The sequence below is a fragment of the Puma concolor genome, chromosome D3, assembly GCF_028749965.1.
Source record: "Puma concolor isolate L17-30 chromosome D3, mPumCon1.1.hap2, whole genome shotgun sequence".
NCBI classification, from domain to species: Eukaryota; Metazoa; Chordata; class Mammalia; order Carnivora; family Felidae; genus Puma; species Puma concolor.
Genome location: NC_141678.1, coordinates 17,541,573 through 17,569,552, shown reverse-complemented (window position 1 = coordinate 17,569,552; position 27,980 = coordinate 17,541,573). Strand labels below are relative to the sequence as shown.

Genomic DNA, 27,980 nt, shown 5'->3' with positions numbered 1-27,980 from the left:
TGACATTGATCCCGACGTTATCTAGTCCAGGGACAGAGTTCCACAGTCCTCACTCACGAGCCATGGCAGACACGAACCCAATCATGCCTTTCCCTCTAGCCGAACCCAAATGTTTCAGTTATTTAACTCTGTGGTCCAAACCTCTCCAGAATGCAGTGGCTTGAAATGACGTATTTGTTCACAGTTCTGTAGTTCGGCAGAGTTCTGCAGCGATGGCCCACGTGGAAGTCACGTGGAACAAAGTTGGGTCACTCATGGGCTACTCTCAGCTGGGAGCTTGACCTGGGCGGGGCCGCTTAAGATGGCCCCACATCCTGCTGGGACTCGGGCTGTCTCTCCCCGCTGTCTCAGCCTGTCTGGACTTCTCTACTTGGGACCTCAGGGCTCTGGGACAGTGAAAGCCAAGGCTGCTGAGCCTCTGAAGACGTAGGCCTGGGGTTGGCACAGCATCGCTTCTGCCGCATTCCGTTGATCGCGGCGTGTCACCGGCCCAGCCCAGACTCAAAGGGAAAAGCAGTAGAGGCCACCTCTTGATGTGGGTGTGTGTGTGGGAGGGGGGGGGGTTGGGTGATGGTAGAGCCCATCCCCGATGACAATCTGTCAACCGGATTTGACCTTAAAATTCGACGGATGACAATGGTCATCTGAGATGGTCATTTGTCATTCCTGAGGTCTTAGTTTGTTGGGGCTGCAATCGCAGAATGCCAGAGACTGGGTGGCTCCTAAACAGAGAAACTCACCGTTGGCGGTTCTGGAGTCTGGAAGTCCCGGATCAGGGTGCCAGCACGGCCCTCTTCTGGGCTGCACACTGCCGTCCTTGCTGTGTCTTTGCACCATGGAAGGGGCAAGGGAGCTCTCTGGGGTCTCTTTTATAAGAGCGCTAATCCCCCGCATCATCTCCCAGAGATCCCACCTCCTAATACTATCAAACTGGGGGTTAGGACATGACGTATGTATTGGGGTGGGTGGGGGTGGAGGGGAAACGAACGTTCAGACCGTGGCCTGAGTGAGTTAGTCCACGCTTTCACTTGTCGGCTGGGAAATAAGCTTTAGAAAGGGAGAGGGACTCCTGTGAAGGGAGCGAGAGAGCCAGGATACAGCCTCCACGCACCCCACCAGCATTTACTGAGTGCCTACCGTGTGCTAGGAGCATGGGATACAGGGAGAGACAGGCCCTGCCCTCAGGGGCTCCCTGTCAAGCGGGAAGACAGGCGTGTATGCAGAGTGGTGTCCGTGTGGCCAGATTTCGGCTTTAATGGCAGGGCGCACGGTGCCAACTGCTCCCGGGTCACAATCACCCATGGCGTTTCCGTCCATCGTCCACTCAGTAAAGTAGGTGAGCCCCGGCCATTTGACTGAGAGTGCATTTTTCTTTTGTTTTGTTGAAACTTTATTTTGAGAGAGAGAGAGAGAGAGAGAGAGAGAGCAGGGGGAGGGCAGAGAGAGGGCGAGAGTATCCCAAGCAGGCTCTGTGCTGTCAGGGCGGAGATCGACATGGGGCTCGGTCTCACGAACCCTGAGATCCTGACCTGGGCCGAAATCAAGAGTCGGGCGCTTAACCGGCCGGACCGCCCGGGAGCCCCGAGAGCGTATTGCTAAATACACTCAGATGGATGTCTGTCCGCTACACTCACTGTGCAAAGTACCTCGGGGGGCAAAGAGCTTCGCTGGGGATGGCTTTAATAGGGGAAGTCAGGAAACGGCGCCTTGAGAAGGAAGTGCGGATTTGAGCTGGTGCCAAGGATGATTGGCTTTGGAGGAGGCCTCCAGTTGGCGGGAGCAGGAGTTGGCCGGAAATAAAAGATCCTTCAGGTGGGGAGAGCAGCACGAGCAGAGATCCGGAGGCTGGACGAGCGAGGGGTGTGTGGTGTGGTGGGTGGGAGCAGGGAGTGGCCGGAGGGAGTCTGGACGCTCTGCGGGGTCTTGAAGATCCCACGCAATTTTCTGGGTGGTCCAGCGCTGCCCCGTTGCAGCATCCTGTTGTCCTGAGGCCCATGTCTCCGAACTCCCATCGAGCTGGAGCTCAGACATTTGCACAATTGAAGATTCCGGGCAGCCCCAAACTAATTGAGTTTGAACTTCTAACTTGGCAGAGGGCATGTCGGTTTGTGGCTCTGTCTCCTGGCCTGTCTGGTCCATGAACCAGCTCAGCGTTGCTTTGCATTGGTGGCTTTCTTAACTGGATGACGGGGTCCCCTCTCCTCCCATGCCCGGGACTTGCTGCCAGACGAGGACACGGAGCTTGGGAGAAACGAGATGTTTCCTCCAGGGCTAAAGAAGTCTGATTTAGGATGGCACCTGCGGTCGGCCTGGGCTCCTTTCCTGCAGGGAGACCTTGCCACTGCCCTTCAGAGCCAGACCGAGCCGGGCCTGGCACCGGAGGGCCCACTGGCTTCCCAGCGGCTGGGGACACAGCCGACGGGCGTCAAGACAGAGCCTTTGGGGAGGGCAGGCCATCTGCAGTCTCTTTTACGGCAGACTTGACTCACAAGGGGCCTCTTCGACTGTCAGGGATTTGGGTCACGAAGAAAAAGGGCGTCCCTTGAGTAAGAGGGGAACGGCCACCCGGCGGGTAGGAGCCGAAGATCCGCCAGCTCCCAGACCTGTTTTGAAACGCTGGCCGTGAACCCCGGAAAAGTTCACTTGACCGCTCTGTGCCTCGGTTTCCTCCCCTGTAAAATGAGGCTCACAGGGGTGTTATGTGGCTTCCGTGAGATCCTGTGTGGCTCGGAGGTGGGGCTGAAAACCACCGTGGCCTCTGCGTGAGGGGGCCTGGCTCCAGGGGTGCGGAACTGTGGGGGCCGGAGGTCCTGAGCCAGGAGGGGCCAAGAAAGGCCAAGTGTGCCGTTCCCAGGGTCACGCTGCACCCCAAGCCTTCCCCTCCATTTCCTGCCTTGGCCCCAAAACATGGCAGGACAGGGTGGGGACCTTGAATCACCAGCCCCTCTTCTCCTGGGGGGCGCGGGGCCTGTTTGGCCTCAATGGGCCTTTCTTTTTCTGGCCTTTCCCTCCCCCGCCACGAAAAACCTCAGACGTGAAGGGAATCGGGAATCAGGAGCAGGCCCCAGGGCAGGGCAGGGCGGCTCCCCGGAGCCTGGCTGGGCGATGCCGCTCACCTCCCCGTCACCGATTCCTGGCGTTCTGTTCCCTCCGCATTCTCGGCCCTCTCCCTGCTCTGGCGTCTCGCTATTTCGCAGGAAGCCAACATCACCCACAGTTCCTCCTCCTAAGAGCTTTGTGTGTTGTTTCCACTGCCCACAGAGGACAGGGAGCTTCCGTTTGCTGAGTCCCTGCTGGGCTTCTGCCCTGTCCTGCTTTAAGGTTGTCTTCCGGGGCCACAGGTTCGTCGTTTCTCTGGTGTGGAGCTAGGGCAAAGGGTCCCATTTTACAGTCAAGGAGACTGAGGCCCAGAGAGAGGGTGTGTGCTCGCCGGCTCCTTCCTTCTGTAATTTACCAGATCTTTGCTAGCCGGCCTCCCTCTCTGCCTTTGAAATGCACCCTTTGCCCTTTGGGGGGGCCCTGTGATGGGGCACATAGAGAAATGATTTGGAGTCTGGGACGAGACGGACCTGGGTTCAACTCCTGAATCCCCTGGCGACCAGCGGGGTGCTCTCTCGCACAGCGTCCCGGTTGGCTGCTCTCTCTCGGCCTCGGGTCCCCCGTTTGTCAATGAAGGGGATAACAGGACCAGCCCTGCGTTGCAGGGTGAAGATTAAATGAGATATTCCATGTAAAGGGCCTGGCCCTGGGCCCTGCACTGCGTGGGTCCCTGTCAAGGGGGCGTGCCTCAGACTTCTGGGCTTTTAAAACAAGATGGGTGCCTGGAGGTCCCTGGTAAATGCTTTTTGAAATGAGACTAAATTCTTGAATTACGCCTTCTGCTCCAGCCCCCTAGCCTGTTTACAGCCATACTTTCCTGTCCAGGATGAGGCTCAGAGAGGTTGATCGACTGCCTAAGGTCACACAGCTGCTGACAAAGGGAGACATGCTCCTGATACCTCCTCCCGTACCTGCCTGTACACTTGACCGTAAACCACAAGGGCTATTCCTATTTGTCCAGAGTCTACACATCCTCCTCTTTTGTGATTTCTAGACCTTTCTGCTTTACCTCTGCCACAGACCCTCCCTATTCCAAGCAGGGCTAGCTCCTGTATCGTTGTTTTGTTGTTGTTTTTTTTTTAATCAAATGCCCCATTCGGTCAGAAGCCTGTTCTCACCCAGACGTCCCGCTGAAAACCAAAGCAATCAACTCGTTCACACTGAGGTGTTGGTAGCTGCTGACAGCTTACGGGAGTGGGGGCTTGTGAACACGATGGCCAAAGTCAGCAGAGAATGTCTGTGCCGGCGGACGTTCGGGCACCGTGGACACAAGGTGAGGGGAGACTTGGGGCCAGGGGTTTTCCCAGAGGCGAGCGAGCCGTGGCCCGGTCCTGCTATAAAGACCCGAGGGCAGGAAGTTACTGGGTCAACTCCATAGAAATTTGTATTTCCAGCTCCCTCACCTCCACCAGCGCCTCACTGCTCCTCCCGTTTCTTGTAGACGGAGTGGCCCGAATTGGGTTGACTTTTTTTTTTTTTTTTAATGTGACGAGGCTGCACTCCAGCAGAGCTCGGAGAAACAGGGCAGGCCCCGGAGGCCTTGGGGACGAGTGTTGCAATCTTGGCACACCCCGTGTCTACACTGCCCGCCCACCGGCCTGCCACTTTCCCACAGAGGACAGAGGTGCTTACCACGGCCATGTCCTGGGCCCTGGACGAGGACAGGTGTCCCTGTCACCCTTTGCCGAACTGGTAACGCTGGCTTCTCACTCAGGTGCCCTTCTTCCTTCCTCGCGTGGGCACTGGAGGGGGTGCTGCGAGAGGCCCGGGGCTGTGCCACTGGGCCGCTGTGGGGAGAGGCACGTCTGGTCAGGGTGTGTTTGGAGAGGCAGGATGGCATGAATGTCACCGCTTCTGCAATCCAGCTGCGTGGTTTCCCATTCCTTGACTTCCTGGCTCTGTGGCCTTGGTTTCCTTATCTGTACGAGGGGGGGCCAGAATGGCATTGCCTCACGGGCTTTTGGGGGTGGAAGGAGATAAATGTAGGGGAGGACACGTTTTATTTCGTTTGATGTCTTGTTTGTTTGTTTGGTATTTGCCACCATCAGCTGTTTAAAGGCAAGAAGCCGGAACTTGGGGGTCCGCGCACGGAGTGCGTGTGGCTCTGGGGCCCAGGGAGCAGTAATTGCCAAGCGTTTGCCCCTGGCAGTCCGGTCCGTGTCCCTAGCGACGGGGTGGATTCGTACGAAGCTCTGCCCCTTTCTGCTTTCTCGCCGTGGTGGGGGGAGGGGTCTTTGGGGGCGTAGTTTCACCTTGTTTATGGTCATGTTCTTGAAAACTCAGGGTGCGCGGCGAGGGTGGTGGAGAGGGTGTAGGGGTGAGGTCGGAAGAGCTTCATGGGACACCCGGCGGCTCAGCCGGTTGAGCATCAAGTTCTTGGTTTCGGCCCAGGTCATGACCTCACGGGTTCGGGAGTTCGAGCCCTGCGTTGGGCTCCGCACTGACGGTCTTGAGCCTGCTTCAGATTTTCTCTCTCTCTTCTTCTCTCTGCCCTTCTCTGGCTCATTCTCTCTCTCCAAAAATAAATAAATAAACTTAAAAAACAACAACAACAACGAACTCCAGGCTTCAGGTCAGTGGTAAGTTTCTGGAACCATCCGAAAGGCCTCCCCGGACATCGTCTGGTTCCCCCGGGGGGGGGGGGTGGCCAGCTGGTTTCTCCCCTTGATGTCTTATGGAGAAGCTGGGGGCATCTCTGTATGCTCAAGTTCCCGAGGGGGCGCCAGCATTCGTGGGGTTCTGGGCTCCACCCCCAGATGTAGGGCGCAGAGCAAGGCCACTGTGAGAAGCTGGGTCAAAGGCTGGCTGGCCCCTGTCTTCTCAGTGTACCTCCCTGCCCTGTGACCACTTCACCCCTCCTGTCCCTCCCTCCTCCCCCCTCCCCCTCCCTCCTCCTCTCTCCATTCTTCTGCAGCCAGTGTTCTAAGTACTTCCAGAAGTTGAGTGGAACATCTCTGGGCAGAAGCAAGAACTGACCTTGAGGAAAGGGAGGGTCCTCGAAGCTCCAGGGGCCGGCTGGCTTCTCCGTGGCTTCCTCTCCCCGGGAGCTGGCTGAGAGGAGATGCCATGAAAACAAGTGAGCCTCAGTTGTCCAGCAAACGTACCCCGGGCACCCAGCCCCCCTGCACCCTGCACAGCACGGGCACTCAGTGCATGTTCGTGAGGGGATGACCAGCAGAGGCCCACACCCCACACCCTCATACTCTGGGGACCGGGATCTGGAGCATCGCCTGAAGCCCCCCTCCTTCCCTTAGGGCAAACCGAACCCTCACTAGAGTTATTTTGAGGGTATGTGCTTATTTTTAAAACACAAGATTATTTTGAGGGCATCCGCTTTATTTAAAAATGAAAAAGCATGGGAATTTTGCATTCAGCACCATAATATGCCCCTGCCTTTAAAGACAAAACTTGGGGCGCCTGGGTGGCGCAGTCGGTTGAGCATCCGACTTCAGCCAGGTCACGATCTCGCGGTCCGGGAGTTCGAGCCCCGTGTCGGGCTCTGGGCTGATGGCTCAGAGCCTGGAGCCTGTTTCCGATTCTGTGTCTCCCTCTCTCTCTGCCCCTCCCCCGTTCATGCTCTGTCTCTCTCTGTCCCAAAAATAATTAAAAACGTTGAAAAAAAAAAAAATTTTTAAAGACAAAACTTGTGGCCCTCAGAAAACCTTGGGTCAGCTCCAGGGAAAGGACCTTCATCTGTGTTCTGGTTTCCTGTCTCTGTGGCTCATTCAGTGACATTTGGGGTAGAAAACGCACAGATCGTCAGGTTTGAGGGGGATGCTCACGGACAGTTGAGTCTTCCCCTCCCCCCCCGCCCCGCCCATCTCTATATTGTGTGAGAATATAGGCACAGAGAGGTTAAGTGACATGCTCAAGGTCACACAGCTGGTAAGCAGCAGAGCCAGAGTTTGAACCCAGACAGCTTTCGCCACAACGCTTGCAAAGATGCCACTTGGGTGAGCCCTGTTCCTGTCTCCCCTGTTGTATTTGTGGCTAGACAGCTGGGGCAGTTTCCTGGACAACTGAGACCCACTTCCTTCCACGGCGTCGCCTCTGATGACGGTCGGCTCCCAGAGAGAAGAACCACCAAGGGCCCGGATGGCGCCTGGGGCCTCAAGAACCCTTCTACTGGGGACAGGGAAGGTTCTGCACAAAGACACAAATTTTAGGGTTCCCCGGCTGGAGTCACGGACCTCTGGTCTGGGCTGGGTCTCTCTGGAAGGAAACAGTCCGTGTGCCTCTCGTCTGAGGCACTTGGCCAGCCTCTTGCCCCAGGTGGTTTGGCTCCTGCCGAGCGTCCAACCCTCAGCGCCTGCGCCGCTGTCTGTGAGCCAACCGTGGGCTGCCAAGGATCTGAGAACTCGTTTCCAGAAGAGGCAACTGAGGCCCAAACATGATGTCAGAGGAAGAAGGCCGGTGTCCAATCCCGTGTGTCTGGCCGCCCTGGCTCAGGAGCTCAGGTGGGGCCTCTGCCCTGCCTCTTCTCTGCGGGACCAGAGGGCGCCTTCCCAGTCCATGGTCACCTGGAGGATCCACGCGCTCGTGGCTCAGAGGGGGAAAGAGATTGGTGTAGGTTCTCAGAAGGTTGGGAGCAGGTGTGACCGGAAGCCATGTCTCTCACTCGCCTGGCACCTCATTCATCCCTGTCGCCCTCGGGGGAACATTCGAGGACCGGGGTTTGGGCGGGAAAGACAGAGCTGCTCTTCGGGTCTCAGTTTCCCCTGACGTCAAACAGGGGGATTGACAACCCCAGCCCACTGGAACCCGTATGTGGTGAAGTTTTTACCAAACAGAGAGAGAGAGAGAGAGAGAGAATGCAGACAACAGAATGAGTTTTTTCAGAACGTGAGAGGTTTTCAGCTGAGGAAGATGAGTCTTTGTCCCACCGATTTTTGTTGGCGTTAAATACCGTCTCTTTTCCGAAACGGCGGGGGCGGTAAAGGACAATTTTAATTTTGCGGTACCCTCACTTGGCGAACACGGAAAGGTGGGAAATCTAAGGCAGTCTCACAACTGTTCGGGAGATGTAACTGGCTCACGAAACCCCAAAGTTTGGAGTTCACTGAACTAACGCGGTCTCTTGGGCTCCTTTGAGCTCAGGGACAAGCCAGGTAGGCGTAGGAGTGGCTGAGGTCACGTGATTGGAAAGAACCAAGAGCCTGGGCCCTGGGCATGGAGGTGAGGGTTCCGGCAGCTAGAGCCAGAGCCGGACCGCAGAGCCAGGAATGTACCTGGCACGGAGTAGTTGCCCATTTTGGGCAACGGGGTGAAATGGTTTCCATGTGAGTGTTCAGCACATGACTCAGAGTCAGGGCAGTGGGGAGAGAGAGAGAGAGGGAGAGAGAGAGAGAGAGAGAGCGAGCTGGGTTCTGAGTTGGGTATCTGTCTTTGGGCGGTTTTCCCCAGAGCAGAGCCTGAGGCAAGGATTTGGGTGAATGTGAGGTTTTGAGGATGTGCTGTCGGACAGGGTTGGGATTAGGGAGAGGCGAGCGAGGTAGGGTCACGCAAGTTTAGAGCTGGATTCCATCTTCATTTAAAATTTTGATATTTTGCTCATCTTGTATCTTATGCTTTAGTTTAATTTTTTTTTTTAAGTTTATTTTGAGAGAGAGACAAAGAGAGAACGCACGTGCATTTAAGCGGGAGAGGGGCAGAGAGAGGGGAGGGGGACAGAGAGTCCAAAGCAGGCTCTGCGGTGTCAGCACAGAGCCCGACGCGGGGATCAGTCCCACAAACCAGGAGATCGTGACCTGAGCAGAAATAGAAAGTCAGATGCTTAGACAACTGAGCCACCCAGGCGTCCCTAATTTCGCTTTGTGAGAATATGGAACTAAAGTATTATTTATCTTGATCAGTAAATTGCTTGGCACACTCTTAAATTTACGTTCAAGGACAGAGCAGGGCGGGAACCCAGCAAGGATGTGGTCTCAGGTGGAGACTTTTCTTAGCCTGATCCCATGGGGAGCTCTGGAGCCTGAATTGCACCCCCGTCAGTTGGAGGGAGGCAGCCCCTGCTTAGCCGAGGGCAATTCCCAGAAGGGGCCAGCTGTGAGCTGTGAGCATCTAGTATTCTCTGCAGCGGTGGGATGGGTGCCCTCAGCTAGTAAAGGGGATCTGAGCTGGACACCCAACACCCACCACGGTACTCTTTGTTTTTCTTTGAGAGACGCCAGTAAAAAATTTGAGTCATTTTTAGATGCTTTTGGCTGTCGGACTGTATTTCTTTGGCTATGACTGTGCCAAAGCCTCCAGGGCCCAGCTTCTAGTCCTGTTATAGAGTGGGTGAATGAGGGGCACCTGAGCGGCTCAGTGGGTTGAGTGTCGACTTGATTTCGGCTCAGGTCATGATCCCAGGGTCATGGGATCGAGCCCCATGTTGTGTCCAGTGCTGAGTGTGGAGCCTGCTTAAGATTCTCTCTCTTCCTCTCTCTCTCTCCTTCCCTCTCTCTCTCTCTCTCCCCCCTCCCTTTTCCCACTCACACATGCTCTCTCTCTCTCTCTCTCAAGTAAATAATAATAATAAAGAACAGATGAATGAATGAATGCTTTGAGCAGGGAGGGTGTCCTGGGTTGGGGCAGGGGAAAGTAGGTGGAGCTAGCGTGGGTAGGGGCGTGGCCTGAGGAATGAGCTCATTCCAGCTTGGAGGATGGGAGCAGGCTGGAGGAAAGCCACAGTGGGCTAAGTGTCTGTGATCCTGGCCAAGGAAGGAAAAGCAGGGGGAGGATAAAGTAGGAAGGACAGGGCTTTGCCCTGGTTAAGCAGGCAAGTAGTGAGGGTCCCGGGAAGTAGCCTGGCACTCTGGATTCTCCTAAACTGGGAAGCTGAAGGATTTGTAGACCCTTGAGGCCTGGAATATTTCATTCTGAGTCTCAGATCCTTGGAGAGGGTTGGGGTTCTTGGTGGAACTCAGGAGAAAGCACTGAAGACTACATGTGATGTTAAGTCCCAGGGCTCAGAGAGAGAGAGGCACAGGGTTTGTTCCCTAAAAGGGGCTCCTTCTGGGATTTTAGGGTGACACACGTTCTTGCTAAAACTCTGCCCCTGCTGCACACAGTGCCTGAGTTTACGCCGTCAAAGCTTTAAATCCGAACTTAATCCGTGGCCCGAATGTGCCAAGGTCTCATGCCTCTGAGCCTTGGCGTCTGCTGTGCCTGGGCTGACTCTCACTTGTCCTTCAAGTTTCACTTCTCCCAGGCAGCCTTCCCTGACTTGGTAGCTGGCGTGGGTACCATGCCTGTGTGTTCTCCCAGCACACGGGGCTTGCTGTGTTGTGATTTTACTCATTATCTGCACCCCCCGCCCCCTGGCTTGGGGTTTCTCCGGAGTGGGAACTACATCTTTGTATATTCCCAGCTCTTGGCTGGTACCTGGCAGATCGTGTGTGCTCGGTAAGGTTTATTGAATGTATGGACGAGAAATGTGTGATCTGTCGTCAGATGTTTCTACCCCAGTGTGAAAGAAGCTCCGAGAGGAGTTTTTTGTTTGTTTCATGATCCTACTCCCTCATGACTGTCCCACATTCGTGTCTGGGGCAATAGAATTCAAAATAGCCTAAGAATCGTCATCGTATTCAATAACGTACTCCTCTTATCTAACTCTAGTACCGACTCTATTTGGTATGTACCTTGCTGCTCCCTTTTGCAGAGGGAAACTGAGGCACGCGATATTTAAGCGACCTAGGTAGTAGGCGGCGGAGCCGGCATTTGAGCTCAGATGTTCTGGCTCCAGAGCCTGCTCCCGGCACGCTGAGGTGCTGACCACGGGTTTGGGTTCAAGTCCTCACTCCTCCATTCGGTAGCTGTGTGGCCTTGGGCAGGTTGCTTGACCCCTCTGGGCTTCTGTTGCCGCAACTGGGAGACGGGGGGTGGTAATCAGGGCTGTTGGGAGGCTGGAACAAAGTGAGCGAGGGGAAGGGTCCTGAGGGCTGACGGTGACGGTTCCCACGGCCAGCTGGTGGTTACATACTGCGGGGGCTCTTGGAAACCTGCACCAGTGGAGACATTGCCAGGGTTCTTGTCAGAAGGGTGAGAAGGCAAGGAGGAGGGAGACAAAGGCCCCTCTGTGAGCCACCTGGGGCCCTTCCTCTGGGAGGCGAGTTAGGAAGAAATGAGAGCCCCGTAGGGGGAGACGAGGACTCCCGCCTGGGAGTGGGGCGGGTGCCATGTTGCCTGCCAGGATTTGTTCTTCACAAGCAATGGGTGGAAAATTGCTTTGGATTCTTTCCTGAGGGGGCAGGAAGGCTAGGGCCAGTCCACAGAGGCGAGAGGTCTCTCTACCGCCAGGAATGCGATCCCAGTTTTATTTTAAAACGGAATAGAAGCAGAAAGCAACTTTAAGTTGATGGTGGCTTGGGGCCGCTCATGGCTGCCTAGCCAGTTCTAGAACACGACACTTCACAAGCTCAGGCTCCAGCCTCTGAGATTGGGGATAGCAGCAGAAACGTGCCAGCTGGCCCATCACTACCCTGTTCTCTGAGGAGCTTGCCTCCTCCAGCTTGACTGGCTTCTTTTCTGGGAAACCAGATCTATCCTTTGGGGTTGGCAGGGCGGCCTTGGGCACAAATCTGTCTCCCTCACGCTGCAGATAGTTTCATACATCTGCAAAATATATTCCTGATCCCTGATCCCCGATCCCCACAGCAGCCCTGCGGATGGTTTCTCCCTCCCTCTGATAAACATGGAAATGGAGGACCAGAAGTTGGAACAGCTGGACAGTTAGGAGAAAAACCAAGAGTTCTCATACCACAGACATGGCTTGGGCTCTCTGGGGACTAACAGTCTAAGTAGCTCTGAAGCATTTTCTTGATGAACTAAAACACAGCATAGCCAGTGCAAAGGGACGGCTGAAAAGTTGTTTGTTCTCCTTGTGACACTGAGGAAGGGCTTGAGAGCCCCAGGCAGTTTTGGGAATAAGAAGCAAATGATACACACACGATTGATTGCAATACTATGTAACACATATACAATAATGAATCGTAGTAGTAAAGAGACTGGAAACAAGTCAAGTGCTCAAATCCAGGAGACTGGTTCAGTAAATGATGGCAAGACCAACAATGGAGTACTATGCAGCCATCAAAAAGGATAGGCACTATACTGATGTGAAATGATCTCCAAGGTGTATTGCTAGGATAGACAACTTGCAAAAATAGTGTGTGTAATATACTGCCTTTCGTGCAAAATGGGAGAGAAATTAGAATACACATGCATATTTGCTTAAAGGAACTGGAAGGGGATAGGAGAAACAAATAAAAGCCGTTGATAGGTCCAGGGGGGACTGGGTGGATGGTGACAGGGTAGGAATGAGGATTTGCCTTCTTTTTTTTTTTTTTCCAAGATTTTATTTTTAAGTAATCTCTGTACCCAACAGGGGGCTCAAACTCATGACCCCGAGATCAGGAGTCACATGCTCCACTGACTGAGCCAGCCAGGTGCCCTGGATTCACATTCTAACTTTTAAATAATCTTAGATGGTTTTGAATATCACCAATTAGATGGAGTTGTGTTGCGTAGTCAAAAATTTAAGTTACAAAAGCCAAGTGACAATCACGCACAGTTGCCCATTAGGCTAGTGGTTATTATAAAGTATTATTTAAACTGTAATCCTTGTGACTTTTACCATCATGATCCCCTTGACCATCACATGAACACACGTAGGGTTTTAAACCGAGCTTTGCCTGACTCCAGCTTCCTCAGTGTCACAAGGAGCGGGTTCCTTCTGGCCTACTTTGAACCTAGCCTGAGAGGGTCCTAATTGCGTCTGATGCAGGGCCCGCCCTTCCCTGTAACATCCATTTCATTCTGGATGCTGGGATGTGTTCCTGGTGCCCTTGGCCCCCTGTGGACACGGGTGGTCAAGCCAGTTGACTTGTTTGTCTCTTTCCAAGAGAACAAACTTGGTGAAATGTTTGTAGGAAAAAAATGTGTCCTTGTGGGCTCTCCTTGACCCTCATATCCAATGGGCAGAGAGACCTTCTAGAGAATATAACTGAACACCCATATGCTCGGTCAAGAAAACAATCTTATAGGGCTTTTAGCCGGTGATTTCTCTGCCAGGACCTCCCCAGACATGGCTTCCTGTTGAGATTTATATATATATATATATATATATAGTGTGTATATATATATATACATATACATATACACTATATATATAGTATATAATAAATTATATATATAGTCAAATATATATATTATCATATATGTCAATATGTATATTTGACAATAAATTATATATATATATAATTGTCAAATTGGTTTCCATACAACACCCAGTGCTCATCCCAACCTGTTAAAATTAACCAAAGACATTGATGAGCTGCCACTGCATATTTTGATCAGCGTGTTGCTATGTGGCTCCAGCCTTCCATCCCAAAACCGAGGCCCCTCACATTTCCATCCCAGAGCCGAGGCTCACACCTTGCTCTGTAGCTCTCTGGTCTTTGGAGAGTTTGGAAATACCCCAAGGCTGCCCTTATTACGCTCCTAAACATGTACCCAAATACGCCAGAAAACACCCACGTGCCCTCTACTTCCCAGGCTGCTGTGGACCACCCCCCGGAAGGATGGCCATTCGTGGGGTCCCCTCCTTGGCCCACTCTGGGGTGGGCCCGTCAGGACTTCACGGACTTTCTCAGGAGTCAGGCAGAAAGGTTGCTTTCAACCTTTTCCCCTTCTGTGTGTCTGACTCTGAATCTCTGTATTTGCTCTGCCTTAGTCCTTCTTCCCCCGCCCTCACAGTTTAGAGGCTTCTGTTACCTTCTCGGTCATTCTCTGTCTCCCCCTCCTCCCCTCCTCTCTGTTCCTCCATGTCCTTTTCCCTCTATGTCCTCTTCCCTTGGGGTTTGCTTGGCCGCCCTTCCCTCCGTGCAACTCCTTGGGTGTCTGCTGTGATCCCCTGCTCCCTCCTCCCCACTGAGATTACCCCCACCCCCACCCCACCAAACCCCTGCCCTGCTGGGCCTGCAGTGGAGAAGGCTCTTCTCCCAAATCTCCCTGAGAGTGGAGGGGCGGGTCAGCCACATGGGGCTCAGTAGGGCCTGCACTTGGTTTAACGCTCTGCCGTTACTGGTCTTGAAATTCTTAGTACTTCCTTTTTTTTTCTTTTTTTTTTTTAATGTTTATTTTTGAGAGAGAGAGAGAGCATGAACAGGGGAGGGGCAGAGAGAGGGAGGGAGACACAGACCCCGAAGCAGGCTCTAGGCTCCGAGCCGTCAGCACAGAGCCCGAGGTGGGGCTCGAACCCACGAACCTGAGCCGTGGTCAGTTGCTTAACCGACCGAGCCACCCAGGCGCCCCTGGCATGGACCTTTTCAAAGAGTAGCCACAGCCTCTCTGGACCTCAGTTTCTTCGTCTGCCAAATGGGGATCATGGGAATGTAATGACCCGGACGAGTGCTCAGCACGGGCCCCAGCATACGTGGGCGGGCAAGGCCAGCACTCAGGAGCTTCTGGCTTCCCTCCCTCTGGGGCGGAGGAGGGGGTGATTTGTCAATAGGAAAACCGTATGATTTATTGTCCAAACTGAAAGGGGCGTGTTGAGATCCGAGGCACAGGCCGAGGTGTAGGGTCACCATGCAGGGGTCGTGAGTGTCTTTTTCAGCATCCTGAACGTGGTAACAGGCGAGCGAGCATCGGGGAGCGGGCGTAACCACGCCCTGGGCTGGCCTCCAGCTGGGAGACGGCACGACTGGGTTCTAGCATTTGCCGCAGAGCATGGCGTCCCCCCTTGCCCTAGCTAACAGCGTCAGGAAGTCAGGGAAACACGATCAGCGAGAAGGCCTTGAAGGCCGCGCAGTCCAGACTCCCAAACATCCTAGAAACGTCTTCCGATTAAGCCAGCAATACGTTGGCCTGAACGTCTAGCCACTCCTTCCCGGGCACGGCGGGGCAAAGTGGCTCTTGCCGAACAGCACCCTGGCGCGGGGGCCGCCGGCTTTAGGGAGGGCACCGTCTCGAGGCAGCGAGCATTTGACGGACGCCCGTCCAAAAACACGCAGACCTCGAGGCTGCGGGTCCACGAGGACACCGATCGCCCCATCACACCTCGCCTTTCTGCCCAGACCGCTGGAGAGAGTCCTTCTTGCTCCCCGGCCCCAGGAGGGCTCACCGTTCCCCGCCGGCCGGGTTTGTTTTTCGCCGGGGGCACGCGACGGCCGGAGCCGGCTTCCCTTTCCGAGATTAGGAGTCTGGGCGTCCCCTGGGTGGCCGACCCAAGCTCCGTATTTAGGACATTCCTTATCGTCTGCATTTTTCTCCTCAGCCCTGGCTCCGCTTTCTGTCTCCACCCACGTTGCCTTCCTCCTTTCGCTCTCATTTTTAATTTATGTTCCCCTGTACACGTGAGCCTCTTGGGAGACTTTTCTCCCCCACCCACCCCCCACCCCACCCCATCCCTTCTGGACCACGCCAAAGTGTGAGCAAACAAACAGACAAACCCGCAAGCCAAAGCATCCTGTAGCCCTCCTCCTTCTGCTTGGAGACACAAGGGTCCCAGCGGGTGGGGGGCTGGAAGGCGCGAGGTTAAGAACGATGCAGAGGAAGGGCTGACCAACGTGAGAGTGAGGAAGTCGGCGGCCCTCGTCCGGGGCAGGAGGTGGCCGGCTGACCCTGTGTGACTCCGGGGGGCTCAACCGGGCTCCAGGTGACCATGTCAGGTCGCTCGGAGTCCAGTTGAGTCCACAAAGGAAGAGCTTTCTAACGGCCCCGTGGGTCTTTCTCGAAGTTCCGCCGGTGGAGGTGGGGAGGAGAAAGAGGAGTGACCTGTTCTGGAACATGGCAGAACCCAGGGAGAGTTTATTTCTGGTTCTTTTTCCGGAGCGTTGACTGGAGGGCCCGGGCGTGGGCTCCCCCCATTTCAAGGCCAGGCGATCTGGCTGGCGAAGGGTACCCCTTGATGGTGCCCGTGTGATGCTATCTTCTGCCTGTCTCCCCCCACCCCCCCCCCCCCGCCACCCGCCCACGAGGTAAGCGCCACCAGACATGAGTCTTCGCACGCTTCGCTGTCTGTGGCATCCCCACACCTAGCCGGGCGCCTGGCACACCACCGAGCTTTGTCACATTCATCGAATGAAGGCCACAGCTTCCGGTGGCCAAGCCGGAATGCAACCTCAATATTGTCGCCCTCCAGAAATAGCTGTCTGTAAACATAACAGCCCAGGGGCACGTCTGTCGAGTCAGGATCTTCACCTACAGAGGCTGACGTTCTGCTTTGCCTGGAACGTTCTGGAAGTCCCGCCTCACGGGATACCCCCAAGCTGGATGACTGGTCTCCCTGCATTGGGGATCCCGAGGTGGGTCTTTACGTCGACCCACCTTGCGGATGAGGACGTTGCTCCCTGGGCCCGGGATCTGGCTCCGCATCTGCCGGGTGAGGCTTAAGCTCTCGGCGCGTTGAGTTACTTTCTTTTTCCTGTAACGTGAGGGCGGCAGCCCCCTCGAGCCTGAAGCCTCTCCAGCAACGGCTTTTAAGATTCTGGAATTTCCTCTGGGCTTCAACCAGCTGTTTTTTCCGTTGAGGGTGGAGGGGTAGTTTTCCCAGCAGGACCCTTCCGTAGGGCAAGGCTGGAGCTCTGCCTTGGGAAAGGTGACCGCACAGTGACAGGGTTGAGGGGGAGGGCAGCCCGTTCTTCCTCCCCCCGCGCCTGGGAACAGGGTGGGGTCTCCTACTCCACCATTCTGGTTGCTAGCAGCAGCGGCCAGACCTTTTGTCAGCCGCCTGGGCTGGAGCCAGGGGGTTCCAAGGGGCCCCCGAGGCCCCCGTGCCCAGGGCTGGCAGCCTGGCAGGGTGCAGCTGTGCGGCTCAGGGCTCCCGGATCTCTCCGGGGTCCACCCGCCTGCCCAGGAGCCCAGCGAGTGGCAACTGTGCCGTCCGAGGTGGGTGAGTCAGGTCACTGAGGGCTCTCGGAGGTGGGGCGGTGGATGTGTGGGACGCTGTGACCCTGCCAGCCCTGGGCACAGTTGGGGTCAGCGGGCATAAGAACACAGTGCCCTGTGCCCAGAGGGACCTCCAGCAGGCAAGTCACAGGATGCCAGGGATAGTCACCGTGACTGAAGATGCGGCTCCTGTGTCAGAGCAGCCCAAGCTCGAATCCCATCTCTGCCCCTTCCTAGCTGTGGGGTTCTGGGGCTAGTGGTCTTGCTTCTTTGAGCCTCAGTTTCCACTTCTGCAAAATGGGAATGAAAAGCCTGCCTTGTTGACGGCTTGTTCTAAGTAGAGGTTGGCACCTGAGAAGTGGGGGTTAATGTCGTCACCCCAGCCTCTCACTTTCTGTCCCTCTCTGCCGAGGGCAGAACCCAGAGACCCAGAGACAGGTGAGGGCTTCTGAGTCACCCTGGAGAAGCTTGCTAGTGAGACACGAGGCAAGTCTGAGGCTCGAAGGCTCATCACAGCCCTGCAGTGGAAGGGCCATCAGTCCCTCGGGGGCTTGGACGCACCGCGATGGGACAGAGAGACATTCTCACCAGCCTTGTGGATTGCCGCTGGGGTCCGTTAGAACAGAACCAAGCTCCAGGCGTGGCTGCTCATCCCGACCCTGTTCCTTTCAGAGTCTAGTTTCGACATCTGTTGTGTGGGGAGAATAATCCCTCTCCTCTGGGGGCTTTGTTCGGCTACGGGGAGAAGAGGAAGGCCAAGCCCAGCCAGACGCCTGGCTGTCCCAGCACGAGTGTCCTTTCTTCTCGTTGTCACTGCTGGGGACAGGGCAGCCTGGATCCTCACCTAGTGCTCAGTGAGGCTGGGAGGAGCTGAGGGAACAAGACAGGGGCACCCCAGGCGGAGGGGATCGGCCAGAGTCAGAGCCTAGAGGTCTCGAACACCATGCTAGGGGGGCACTGGGCTCCTGGAGCACGCGGGAGCAGATTGGTTTGGAAGGACTTGGGCTCTGAAGTCCCCCCTTCTTCCCCCCCCCACCCCAGTAGCCCTGGGCCCTGCAGCCCTGTCCTGGGTCAGTGCCCCTAGGTTGCTGACATCACCCAGGCTGGCCAAGAGGAACACATACTATTGCTTACACGCCGGGGCCCTCTTTTCCTCTCTCTGTGGCTGTTCTCCACCGGGTCTCCTGTTTTGTGCTGCCTTTCCCCCTCTCGCTGTGTCCCACCTCCGCGCCTTCGTTCCTGCTGTCCCCCAACCCCTCCAGGATATCCCCTTCCGCTGAGACTGCTTCCCCCCTCTTCCCCTGCTCCTGCCACAGCCCCACAAGGGGCGAACACCCCATTCAAACCCACTTCTGCAGCTTCCTGGCCAGGCAGCCTGCGGCAAGTTACTTAACCTCACCGAGCTTCTCTTTCTTCATCCGTAAATGGCGCCAAGAATAGTTCTAACTTCAGGACTGATGTGGAGACCGAGTCGGTTGATGTGTAAGCGCCACACACATGACAAGCCCTGGAATGGACGTCACGAATTTTATGGTGTGTGCGCCGTGGTGTCGTATACGCTGTTGAAGGGGTCGGGGATACAGCCGTGAACAAACAGACCGAAGCCTCTGCCCTCAGTAAATGTCAGCTCCGATTTATGCGTCTGTTTCCGTGACTGTTCTTTCCACCTGCCCGCAAGGTGGGATGGCGTCCGGTTCCTCCGAGCCTCAGACACCTGGCTTGGGGGACTGGCGTTGTTTGCAAAGTGAAGGCAAGTTCTCTGATTTGGGGATTCCCTTGGCATTCCTGATTTCCCTGGAGAGGTTATGGCACCTGAGGGAGCCCCTCAAGGGCAAGGGACATCGTAGGGTCAGGCAAACAAGTCTGCGAGGCCCTCAGTCTCTCTCTCAAGCTGCCGCCCCTTTAAGGGGCTGCGCACTCTCACAGAGAGGTCCCTCCTCAACTGGGGGATCCCGGAGCTGGAACAGCTGCGTGTGAGGCAGGCGTGTCGCCGGTGACAGAATCCCAACCCAACTGGCTAAAGCAGTAAAGGAAATCCATTGGTTGAGGGAACCCCTGTGTGTAGCAAGGGTTTGGGTGTGGTTGGTGTTTCCGCATCTTTGAGGTCGGCCTTCTTCTGTGTTGGTCTCGTTCTCTGTTAGAATCTGCCCAGGTGGTGGCAAGAGTCCCAGGGAAGACTCTCATTGGCCCACTCTAAGCCCTGTGCCCCATTCCTGAAGCAGTCATTGGTGGCCCACGGAGTGGGATATTCTCATTGGCCAGGCTCAGAGCAGGGGGTGGGGTCATCTCCTTCCAAGCCCTGCAGCCTGACGAGACGGGTGGGGTGGCTTCTGACAAAGAAGCAATGGACAGGCCCCTCCCCAAATGGATGCACGAATGGGCCCTGTCTGGGAGCACGTGGAAGGGCAGAAGGTGTCTTTGGATTCCAGGGGCTGCTAACCAAAAGCTTGGGGTTTGCTCACGGCTACCAGGAAGGGGTGCTTCTGGAGAGAAGGCCAGCATTTCTGCTGTTGTGGGGGTGGGTGCACAATTTTGACTTATATTTGGATTCCTTTCTGGGACCATACGCCTGGAAGGAGAAGGGAAGGGACATCGCCAGGCCCCTGCTCGGTGCCCCACACTGGGCTAAGCTCTGCATGCTTTGTGACGCCAGAAGCAAGCGTGGGCTTTGGAAAGAAACTCCAGAGAGGTAAGCGAGGAGGAACAGACTGGATGCCTACATCCAAATCCTGGTTCTGCCACTTCCTCACTGTGTGGCCTTAGGCAGATTGCTTGACCTCTCTGTGCTTCAACTTCTTCACCTTAACAATACCCATATTCAAATGGGATCAATAATACCCAATGTTGCTCCTGTCTAGATTAATTAGCTAGATCATGCTATATTAGCAAATTAGCTAAAGTATTTAGAACAGTGCCTGGTGCACTGTAAACTTCCAATAAGTGTTAGTCATGGTTTTGGCCCGTCTTGGCTGCTATAACCAAAACGGCGATTGATTTCTCACAGTTCTGGAAGCCGGGACGTCCAAGATCAGGGTGCCGGCAGATGTGGTGGCTGGAGAGGGCCTGCTTCCTGGTTCACATCTTCTCTCCGTGTCCTCAGATGGTGGAGGCAGGGATCTCTCTGTGGGGTCTCTCATAAAGGCACTCACCCCGTTCGTGGGACTCCACCCTCGTGACCTAATTGCTTCCCAAAGGCCCCGCTTTCTAACACCCTCACGTTAGGGATGAGCTTTCCACATATGAACTTGGGTGGGGGCGGGCGGGGGGGGACGACACAGACCTTCAGTTCGTAACAGGTCATTATCATCATTACTTCCTTTACTGCAGTTCATTGGAGGAGGGGAGTCGAAAGTGGATTTAATGGTGGAATTCAAGGCATGGCAGCAGGGTTTACCAGGCACCGGTTCTGGGGGCGCGGAGGATGCCCTTCTGGAATCCAAAGTTCAGACCCGCAGAGGCTGCTTCTTCATTTGCATCCGTGCTTATCTCCTGGCAGGGGGAGGGTCGTCTTCAGACTTACCTGCTTCACACACCTGTCCCAAGATGCGCATCTTTTGGAAGCGGCTGGTTCCGGCTGCCTGTTGGCATTGCCTTGCTCTCTCCCCCCCTCTCCCCACACCCCCGTGTTGAAAGGCCCCAGGCCAGTGAGACCCAGAGACGAGGAGTCAGCATTGTCATGGCAACCAATTTTCATCTGGGGCTTCAGGGCCTCTGGGGGCAGAAGATGAGTCTCGACCCCAGCACTGGCCAGCGTGGGCCTTTCTCCGTGACCTGGCTTCTCCCGTGCAGCCTCCTCTGGGTGTCTGTGGTCCCCACTCGTCTGTTCACCTAAGACCTTAGAGCATTGGCAGTTACCATGGAAACAGCTCTTGAGGCAACACTGCCCACGTGGGCTGAGGAAATATTCCTCAAGAAAATGGGGGGATTGCCAGACTCCTTGGCGCCCTGAGGGGGCCCCGACTCCCAGAAGCTCCGAGGACTGCCCCTTCTGGGTGGACCCAGAGCTGGCCGAAGGGTCCTCGCTCAGCTCGCGGGGCCCCTTGCTGGCCTCCTGTCTCCAGTCTTCCCTCTTCCAGCATGGCCCCCATATCAGCGGTGTGGGTTAGGGCTGGGCTCATTTCAGAATGATGGACATCCCTCTGCTCAAAGGCCATCCGTGGCTCCCTATTGCCTCCACGATAAAGTCAGTGCCTTGCAAGGGTCTTTCTCCCAGCCCGGTCTCCTGCCATCCCACTCTCCACACACGCACTTACCATGCCCGATGAAGCCTCTGTGCCTTCGCGCACGGTTCTGTCTTCGGGGATGCCTCCTGCCTCCCTGGCGCCCCATAGCAAAGGCTTTGCACTCTCCGAGGCTCGGCCCCAATGCCACCTCCACCAAGAAGTTTCCCCTGATTTCCCCAACCAACTTCCCTTTGCTTTGTACAGAACCAGGGTCACAGTCTCAGCGGCCAACGGGGCCGGGAGGGAGACACAATGACTAGTGTGGGGATCAAGAGAGTGGAGACTGCAGAGAAGCCCATCCTGTCTGTGATGCAGTATGACCAGATTGCTGCAAGCCTGGACTTTCGGTGACATCTCAGAGTATCAACCATGCCCCTGCACCCACCTCCCCTACATGACGGCAGAGACTGGGCCATCTGAGGCCCACAGGTTCTAGCAGGGAGTGTGGCCCACTAGCAGCCATCTGAATAGATGCTTGAATGCACAGGTCTGTGCTGTTTCCTGAACCCATCGAAGGTACTCCTACCTCAGGGCCTTTGCACTTGCCGTTCCTCCTGCCTTTAATCAGACAGTCACACGTCTCCCTCTTCCTATGTTCTGGTTTCTGCTCAGAGGTCACCTTCTCAGAGATGCCTCCTCTGGGCACTCCACCTAAAATAATGCTCTTCCCCCGCCCCCCATGCCCTGTTCCTCTTTATATTTTCTCTGTAGCACCTAATACCATCTGCCACTGTAATCATTTGATTTTTTTCCAGCACTTACACGATGCTTCCAATGCACCAGGCATGCTTCTAAAACGTTACCAGTGTAAACTCATTTAATCCTTAGAGTCGCCCCGTGAGGGAGGTGCTACTCACCAGGGCTGTTTCTCGGCTGAGGACACTGAAGCACAGAGAGGTGTAATGACTCCCCCAAGGTCACACAGCGGGTGGGTGGCAGAGCAGGGACTCAAACCCAGGCAGTCTGGCTCCAGAGGCATTTGCCTTCTTTGGCACCTACTTGTTTATCTGTTTGCTCCCATTCCTCTTCCGAGGATGCCAGCCTCTTGAGGCAAGTGCCGTGTCTCTGTTCCCTGCTATATCCCCAGGACCGAGACCCAGGCCTGGAGCCTAATGGATGTTTGATAAATATTTCTTGGAAGGATGGAGAAAAGGAGACCCAAGGATCAGAGACGTGGAGGGAAGAATCCCTGGCCTCTGGAGCTTTCCATGAGCCCGATGTCAAGGCCATCTTGCCGGAAGTTTCTCAGCCTCCCGGAGGGTTTGAGTCAGCTTGTCTGGGCGAGGCCCCGGCCCACCCTCCCTCGTCCTCCAATAGGGCCTCTGTTCTCTGACCTCTCCCAGGCAAAGGTGCCAAACCACACTCCTGGAGCCCCAGGCCCATGCTGAGCACACTTCCTCCCATGACGGGGCCACGGAGGAGAACGTTCCAGGCCAGAGGCAGGAAGTCTCGGAAACAAGGTGGCCTGGGGTGAACGGGGCCGGGGCAGGGCTGTCCTTGGCCAGATGTTCCAGAGCCTCAGCGCGACGGAGGACGTCAGAAGGCTGGAAGGGGGCCTGGGACCCAAGGCTGCAGCCTGCCGGTGCCTCTGATGTATCCAACGTGCCCCGACTTCTGACCCTAATCCGAGAGGTTCCAGAGAAGGCCGGTGCCCTGCCAGCTTCTCCTTGGACCCTCCAACAGTAGCTCTGCTGAGGGAGCCGTGGGGACGCATCTCCCAGGTCCTTTCCTATGACATTCCCCAGTAATCGTGATTGCGACAGGCACTCCGCCGAGGGTTCCACCGAATGGTCGCGGCCCCTGGATGTTGACGCTAGGGAGGAGAAGCCCGAGGCCCAGGGAGGTGAGGTAACCCATCCCAGGTCACACAGCCTGCAAGTGCTGGAGATGGGGTTCCCGAACCTGATTCCAGGAAGAGCCAGAAGAGAAGCCGCATTCTACCCGTTGCTCCCTTGGGGTTGGGGGTGGGGCAACCTGGGGAAGGATCATGAAACTTGTTTGAATTTGAGTTTTCTCTGCCAAATGGGAATAAGGGGGAATTGGCATCGGGCGAGACCCCACGAGGGGCTGCCTCTTTTGCCAGGCGCATCCCGTGGGCCGTTTTCCTTGCATTTCACAGCCCGTCGGGCGAGCTCCGCGTTCCAGGAGCAGAAACGGGGGGGGGGGGGTCAGAGATGCAGAGAAAACGGGGTAGAGCCCGCACAGCCGGGGCCAGCTCCTGGTTACGCCGGGATCCTCTGTGAGGACAGAGCGGGCACAAGAGCTCGGTTTCAGCCGAGGGTTTCAACCACGTTGAAAAATGCTTCGCGGAGGCCCTCGCAGAGGATGTGGGGAGGGAGAGGGGGCCGAGCTGAGGGCAGGGATGTCAGTGGCCACACTTCGTCATCCGGCCAGGGCGGCGTCTGGTCTGGGAGGGGGAGGCTCAGAGGAACCACTGGCTGCGGCCTGGCTCCCATCCCCTCCGCTGCCTCCAGACACATTCCAGGCTCATCTTCGAGTTCCGTCGGTTTCTGGAAGCCCGGCCCTCTGCTTTGGTTCAGAATCTGCTAAGTGCATTCAGCCCAGCTTTCTCCTCAGCGGGGGACGGGGCTGCTGCTGGTTCTCCCAAGTAAATCTCCATCCGATTTTTCTCTACAAACGTTTGCTGAGCACCCGCTGTGCGTGGGGCACTCTGTGGACCCGCATCATTGCTTCTTGAGAGGCTCATGGTAACTCTAGGAGGGAGGTCATAATATCAGCCCCATTGTACAGAGGGGAACACTGAGTCTGGGAAAGGAGAGAGTTCGTTCATGGTTGCTTAGCTAAGAAGGGCATTTGAACCTGGTGGCTTAGCCACTGGGCAGCTTGGAGCAGGGGAATGAGCCCGAGACAACCTTGTCATAGTTAGTAAGGACCCCAGACCTGCTGACCAGGTGAGGAAGGGGAGGTTTATAAATCAGCCTTCAGCCACTGGGCCAGAAATCTTAGAACTGCAAGGGGTCCCAAGAAAGCACTTTATCCAGATTCCGTGATTTTCTCAAAGGAGGATTTTATTATCGCCATTCCACAGGCAACTCAACAACGGCTCAGAGAGGTAAAGCAATTTGCTCAGGGTCACACAGCGTGGAGCTGGGCCACACTGTCTTTTTTAGTGCCACGAGGCTGGCAATCGACGGACGCTTGGCCCATTCAACCGTGGCATTTAAAAAAAAAAATCTTTCTTAATGCTTATTTATTTTTGAGAGAGACAGAGACAGAATGCGAGTGGGTTAGGGGCAGAGAGAGAAGGAGACACAGAAGCGGAAGCAGGCTCCAGGCTCTGAGCCGTCAGCACAGAGCCCGACGTGGGGATCGAACTCACAAACCGCGAGATCACGACCCGAGCCGAAGTCGGACGCTCCATCGACTGAGCCACCCAGGTGCCCCTCAACCATGGCATTTTTTAAAGCTGGAAGGGAGCCTTCGACACCGTCAACTCCAACCTCCTTGTTTTATAGACGGGGAAACCCAGGCCCCCAGAGGGTCAGGGATTTACCTAAGGGCGTTTGTCAAGTAGACCCTGTATAGTATAAAGACCTCTGCCTCTCAGTGGCCATGTGACCTTGGGTGAGACTCCACCCCCCCGGGCCTCTGCTTCTTCAACTCTAAATTGGCCGTAATAATGACCCCACCGTCGCATGGGGTTCGTGTGAAGGACGTACACGAAGAGCTTCTCAGCGTCCTGACGCACATCGTGCTCAGTAAAATACCGTTATTTGGATGATGATATTTAATAACATTTAACCCTGAGAGCCTCGGAGTCTAGGCTCCGAGCCCCTGCTGTGAGCAGGACCCTGAGCACATGCCCTGGGCGGCACCTGGCCGGGGGGGACGGCGACCCCCGTTGGCAGCCGGCTCAGACCACATCCTGAGCAGCTCATGTCATCGCGCCCAGTGCCTTCCGGATAAGCTCGGGGATTGCTTGCGTGAGCGGACACAAGGCTGGTTTTAGGGGATTAGGCGAGTCGGGTGCTGGGCCTCGTAGTCTAGGGGGATATAAGCATGGGGGAATTTGTTTACAGGTCACCTCCAGGGGCTGGGGCCGTGTTTATGGGAAGAGGCGCAAGCTATCTGCCTGGCGGCTTTGGATACAAGCTGAGTAGTTGCAAAGACACGCAGTGTTTGTGCGTCAGACCCACTGTTGGGGCCAGAGTGGCTTCTCAGCCTGGAAGGAGAGACGTCCGCCCAAACTCTCTTGCTAGGGGTCTAGGTGGCTGGGAATGACTGCTGGGTCTGCCATCAGATAGGGGGGCCGGGTTTGCAAGGAAGTGTCCACACTCTACCTGAGCCCCGGAGCCTGCAGCCAAGGCAGGGTCTCCTTTGGGGCCGGGATCCATCCTGGGCTCCGTCGTAGCGGAGGCAGGGGCCTTAGGGACTTCGGTAAGGAGCTGGTGCTGCTTCCAAGGAGGGCTCGTAAGCAGAGAGCGTTGCAATGTGGTTTGCGCTTTGAAGAGATCTCTCCGGCTACCAGGTGGGAAATGAAATCCGAATGGAAACAAGTGGCTGGTTGGGGGCCTGTCACCACCATCCGGGTGGGCAGAAGTGGCGGGCAGGTCTGGGAGCTGTTGATGGACAAAACGGGCAGGATCTGACAGATGTGGGGGTAGAGGGTAGGGAGTGCGGTTAGGGTCGTGGCCAGAAACCGATGACCGGCTCAAACAGGGAGACAGGACAGCCTAGGCTCGGAGGGCTCAGAAAGGGGTGGACAGTATAGGGGATGTACTCTCTCTCTCCAGCAGCCCAGGGCCAGCCCTGCATGGAGACCTTGGTGCCCCAGGCTGGGGGCCAGAGGAGGGGTCTGTACTTCCATCCAGGTGGCATGGCTGTGACCGACTCAGGAGACTCTGCCGGGAGGGAGACTGACCTCCCTCTCGTCCTGCCCTGTCCCCCCGGTCGGGCTCTCAAAGAGCCTTGTGATGTCGTTCCTGTGGGTCCGCCTGTAGGACACAGAGCTGCGGGGAGTGGATCTGGGAACAGAGAGCTCGCCCGGGAGGAAGGACTGGTGTTCTTTTTTTTAATTTTTTTTTTTTTTTAATTTTTTTTTTCAACGTTTATTTATTTTTGGGACAGAGAGAGACAGAGCATGAACGGGCGAGGGGCAGAGAGAGAGGGAGACACAGAATCGGAAACAGGCTCCAGGCTCTGAGCCATCAGCCCAGAGCCCGACGCGGGGCTCGAACTCACAGACCGCGAGATCGTGACCTGGCTGAAGTCGGACGCTTAACCGACTGCGCCACCCAGGCGCCCCAGGAGTGGTGTTCTAATGCGGGGGAGGGGAGACCAGGCAGTAGAATGGACATTTGGGGGGGGTCTCCTGCTTCTGTGCACTCGTCTGCTGTTGGAGGTTTCCTGGGGCCTCTGGTCTCTGAGCAAGTGGGTTGTCCGGGTCCAGGGTTATAGGCTCCTGGCTCTTGCCCACGCCTACGGAGCCCTAAGCTCAAACATGGCCCCATCCAAACCACAAGAAAATGGGACAGGCTGTTAGGCGGCCAGCACTTTCTAGCTTCACTGCAGTGACTCAGTGTGAGCTTCCAAGTGTGGGCGTGGGACCAGGGAGGAAACTCTCTCCCAACACCGAGCTAATTCTGTCCGGGGGCTGGCTGCCAGCCCGTGGCTGGAGTATCTGCGGTGGTGGTGGTTTCGAGGTTCCTGAGTCCTCGGAGCTGGGGATGCAGCAATTGAAACCCCTAATGTGTCTCTCACAGCCATCTGCCCGGTCTCTCTGCCCGGAAGGGTGGGGGACTGGTAGGTGGGAGCAACCGGGAACTCTGGCAGCAAAGACCTCAGAACCTGCAGAGGCTGTCTGGGCCAGCAGGAGGTGAGGATAAGGCTGGGGAGGGACATGTGTGGAGGAAGAGTGGCCGAGGCTATGATCTGGGGCAACCAGAAATAGCAGCTTTGGGGGGCAGAGCGTCCTTGGTTCAAATCCTAGGCTAACGCTTAAGGTCTGTGTGAGCCTGGCCTGGCCACTTCACCTCTCTGAGTGAGCCTTCACTGGCAAATCTGTGCAGGGAAGATACAGAGGGCGGAGCCCTAAGGTGGGTGACGTGCCAGGCAGAGTTCTAGGCCCTGGGGATACGCCACACACGAGACAGACGGAGCCCCTCTCCTCTGTGGCTTCGGGAGGGTCACTTGCTCTGTCTGGAGCTCAGTTTCCCCGGCCACAAAATGGGATGCCCTCTGGGGGAGAGCTTGGAGAGAGCCAGAGGAGAGGCATCTGCGGCTGCCCATCTGGACCTTGGGAGCAGGCCGTGGGGAGGGCAAGAGCCAGGCCGAACACAAAGGAAGGAGCTTCCTGTTTCCCTGATGGGCTCCCCCACCCATGGGCCCTGCTACACTCACGGGCAGGGAGAAAGAGAGGCCGAGGAAGAAGCCAGCAGAGAGAGTCCCCGACAGACGACAGACAGAAAGGGAGCCGAGTCCTTCGCAGACTTGGGGCCCTCGTTTAGCAAAGGGGCCCACAACAGAGACCCAGACAGGAAGCGAAAGGCACACAGCTGCCGCCCAGATGCCCCTCAGCCCTGCCGTCCCCTGAGGCCACGGGGACACGGGCCAGCGGAGAGCAGCTGGAGAAGGTGGGGCCTCGGACTCATACGGACCGCATTCAAATCCCTGCACTGCCACTAACCAGCTGTGTGGCTTCAGGCAAGCAAGCCCGCCCCCGCCCCCTCTGACCTCAGATGTCCCCTTGATAAAGCAGGATGGAGGACAGCCACCCTTGCAGGGCGGGACAGGGGGAGGTCCAGGTGGTGCACCCCAGCCTCCCAGCCA

At 56.1% G+C, this 27,980-nt stretch overlaps 1 protein-coding gene and 1 long non-coding RNA gene across 9 annotated transcripts in view; one reads left to right on the top strand and one right to left on the bottom strand.

Annotated features, from left to right (window-relative positions):
• CMKLR1 (chemerin chemokine-like receptor 1) overlaps nucleotides 1-27,980 on the top strand; it is a 48,297-nt gene that overhangs the window by 8,385 nt on the left and 11,932 nt on the right. The window contains exon 1 of one of the 8 annotated variants that reach the window (XM_086681880.1): nucleotides 4,592-4,791. The exons of 3 other annotated variants lie outside the window; for them this stretch is intronic. The gene's annotated coding sequence lies outside the window, so the exon portion shown is untranslated. Of the gene's footprint in view, nucleotides 1-4,591; nucleotides 4,792-16,076; nucleotides 16,463-16,740; nucleotides 16,973-20,263; nucleotides 23,035-27,980 lie in introns of those variants that run through there. 4 more of the 8 variants (XM_086681882.1, XM_086681879.1, XM_086681881.1 and 1 more) reach the window with 4 other exon arrangements.
• On the bottom strand, nucleotides 1,402-16,630 carry LOC147575350 (uncharacterized). The gene is made up of 3 exons (XR_015242308.1): nucleotides 16,408-16,630; nucleotides 6,076-6,150; nucleotides 1,402-5,612 (listed from the first exon to the last, which is right to left on the bottom strand). It is a non-coding gene; the product is annotated as an uncharacterized LOC147575350 (long non-coding RNA).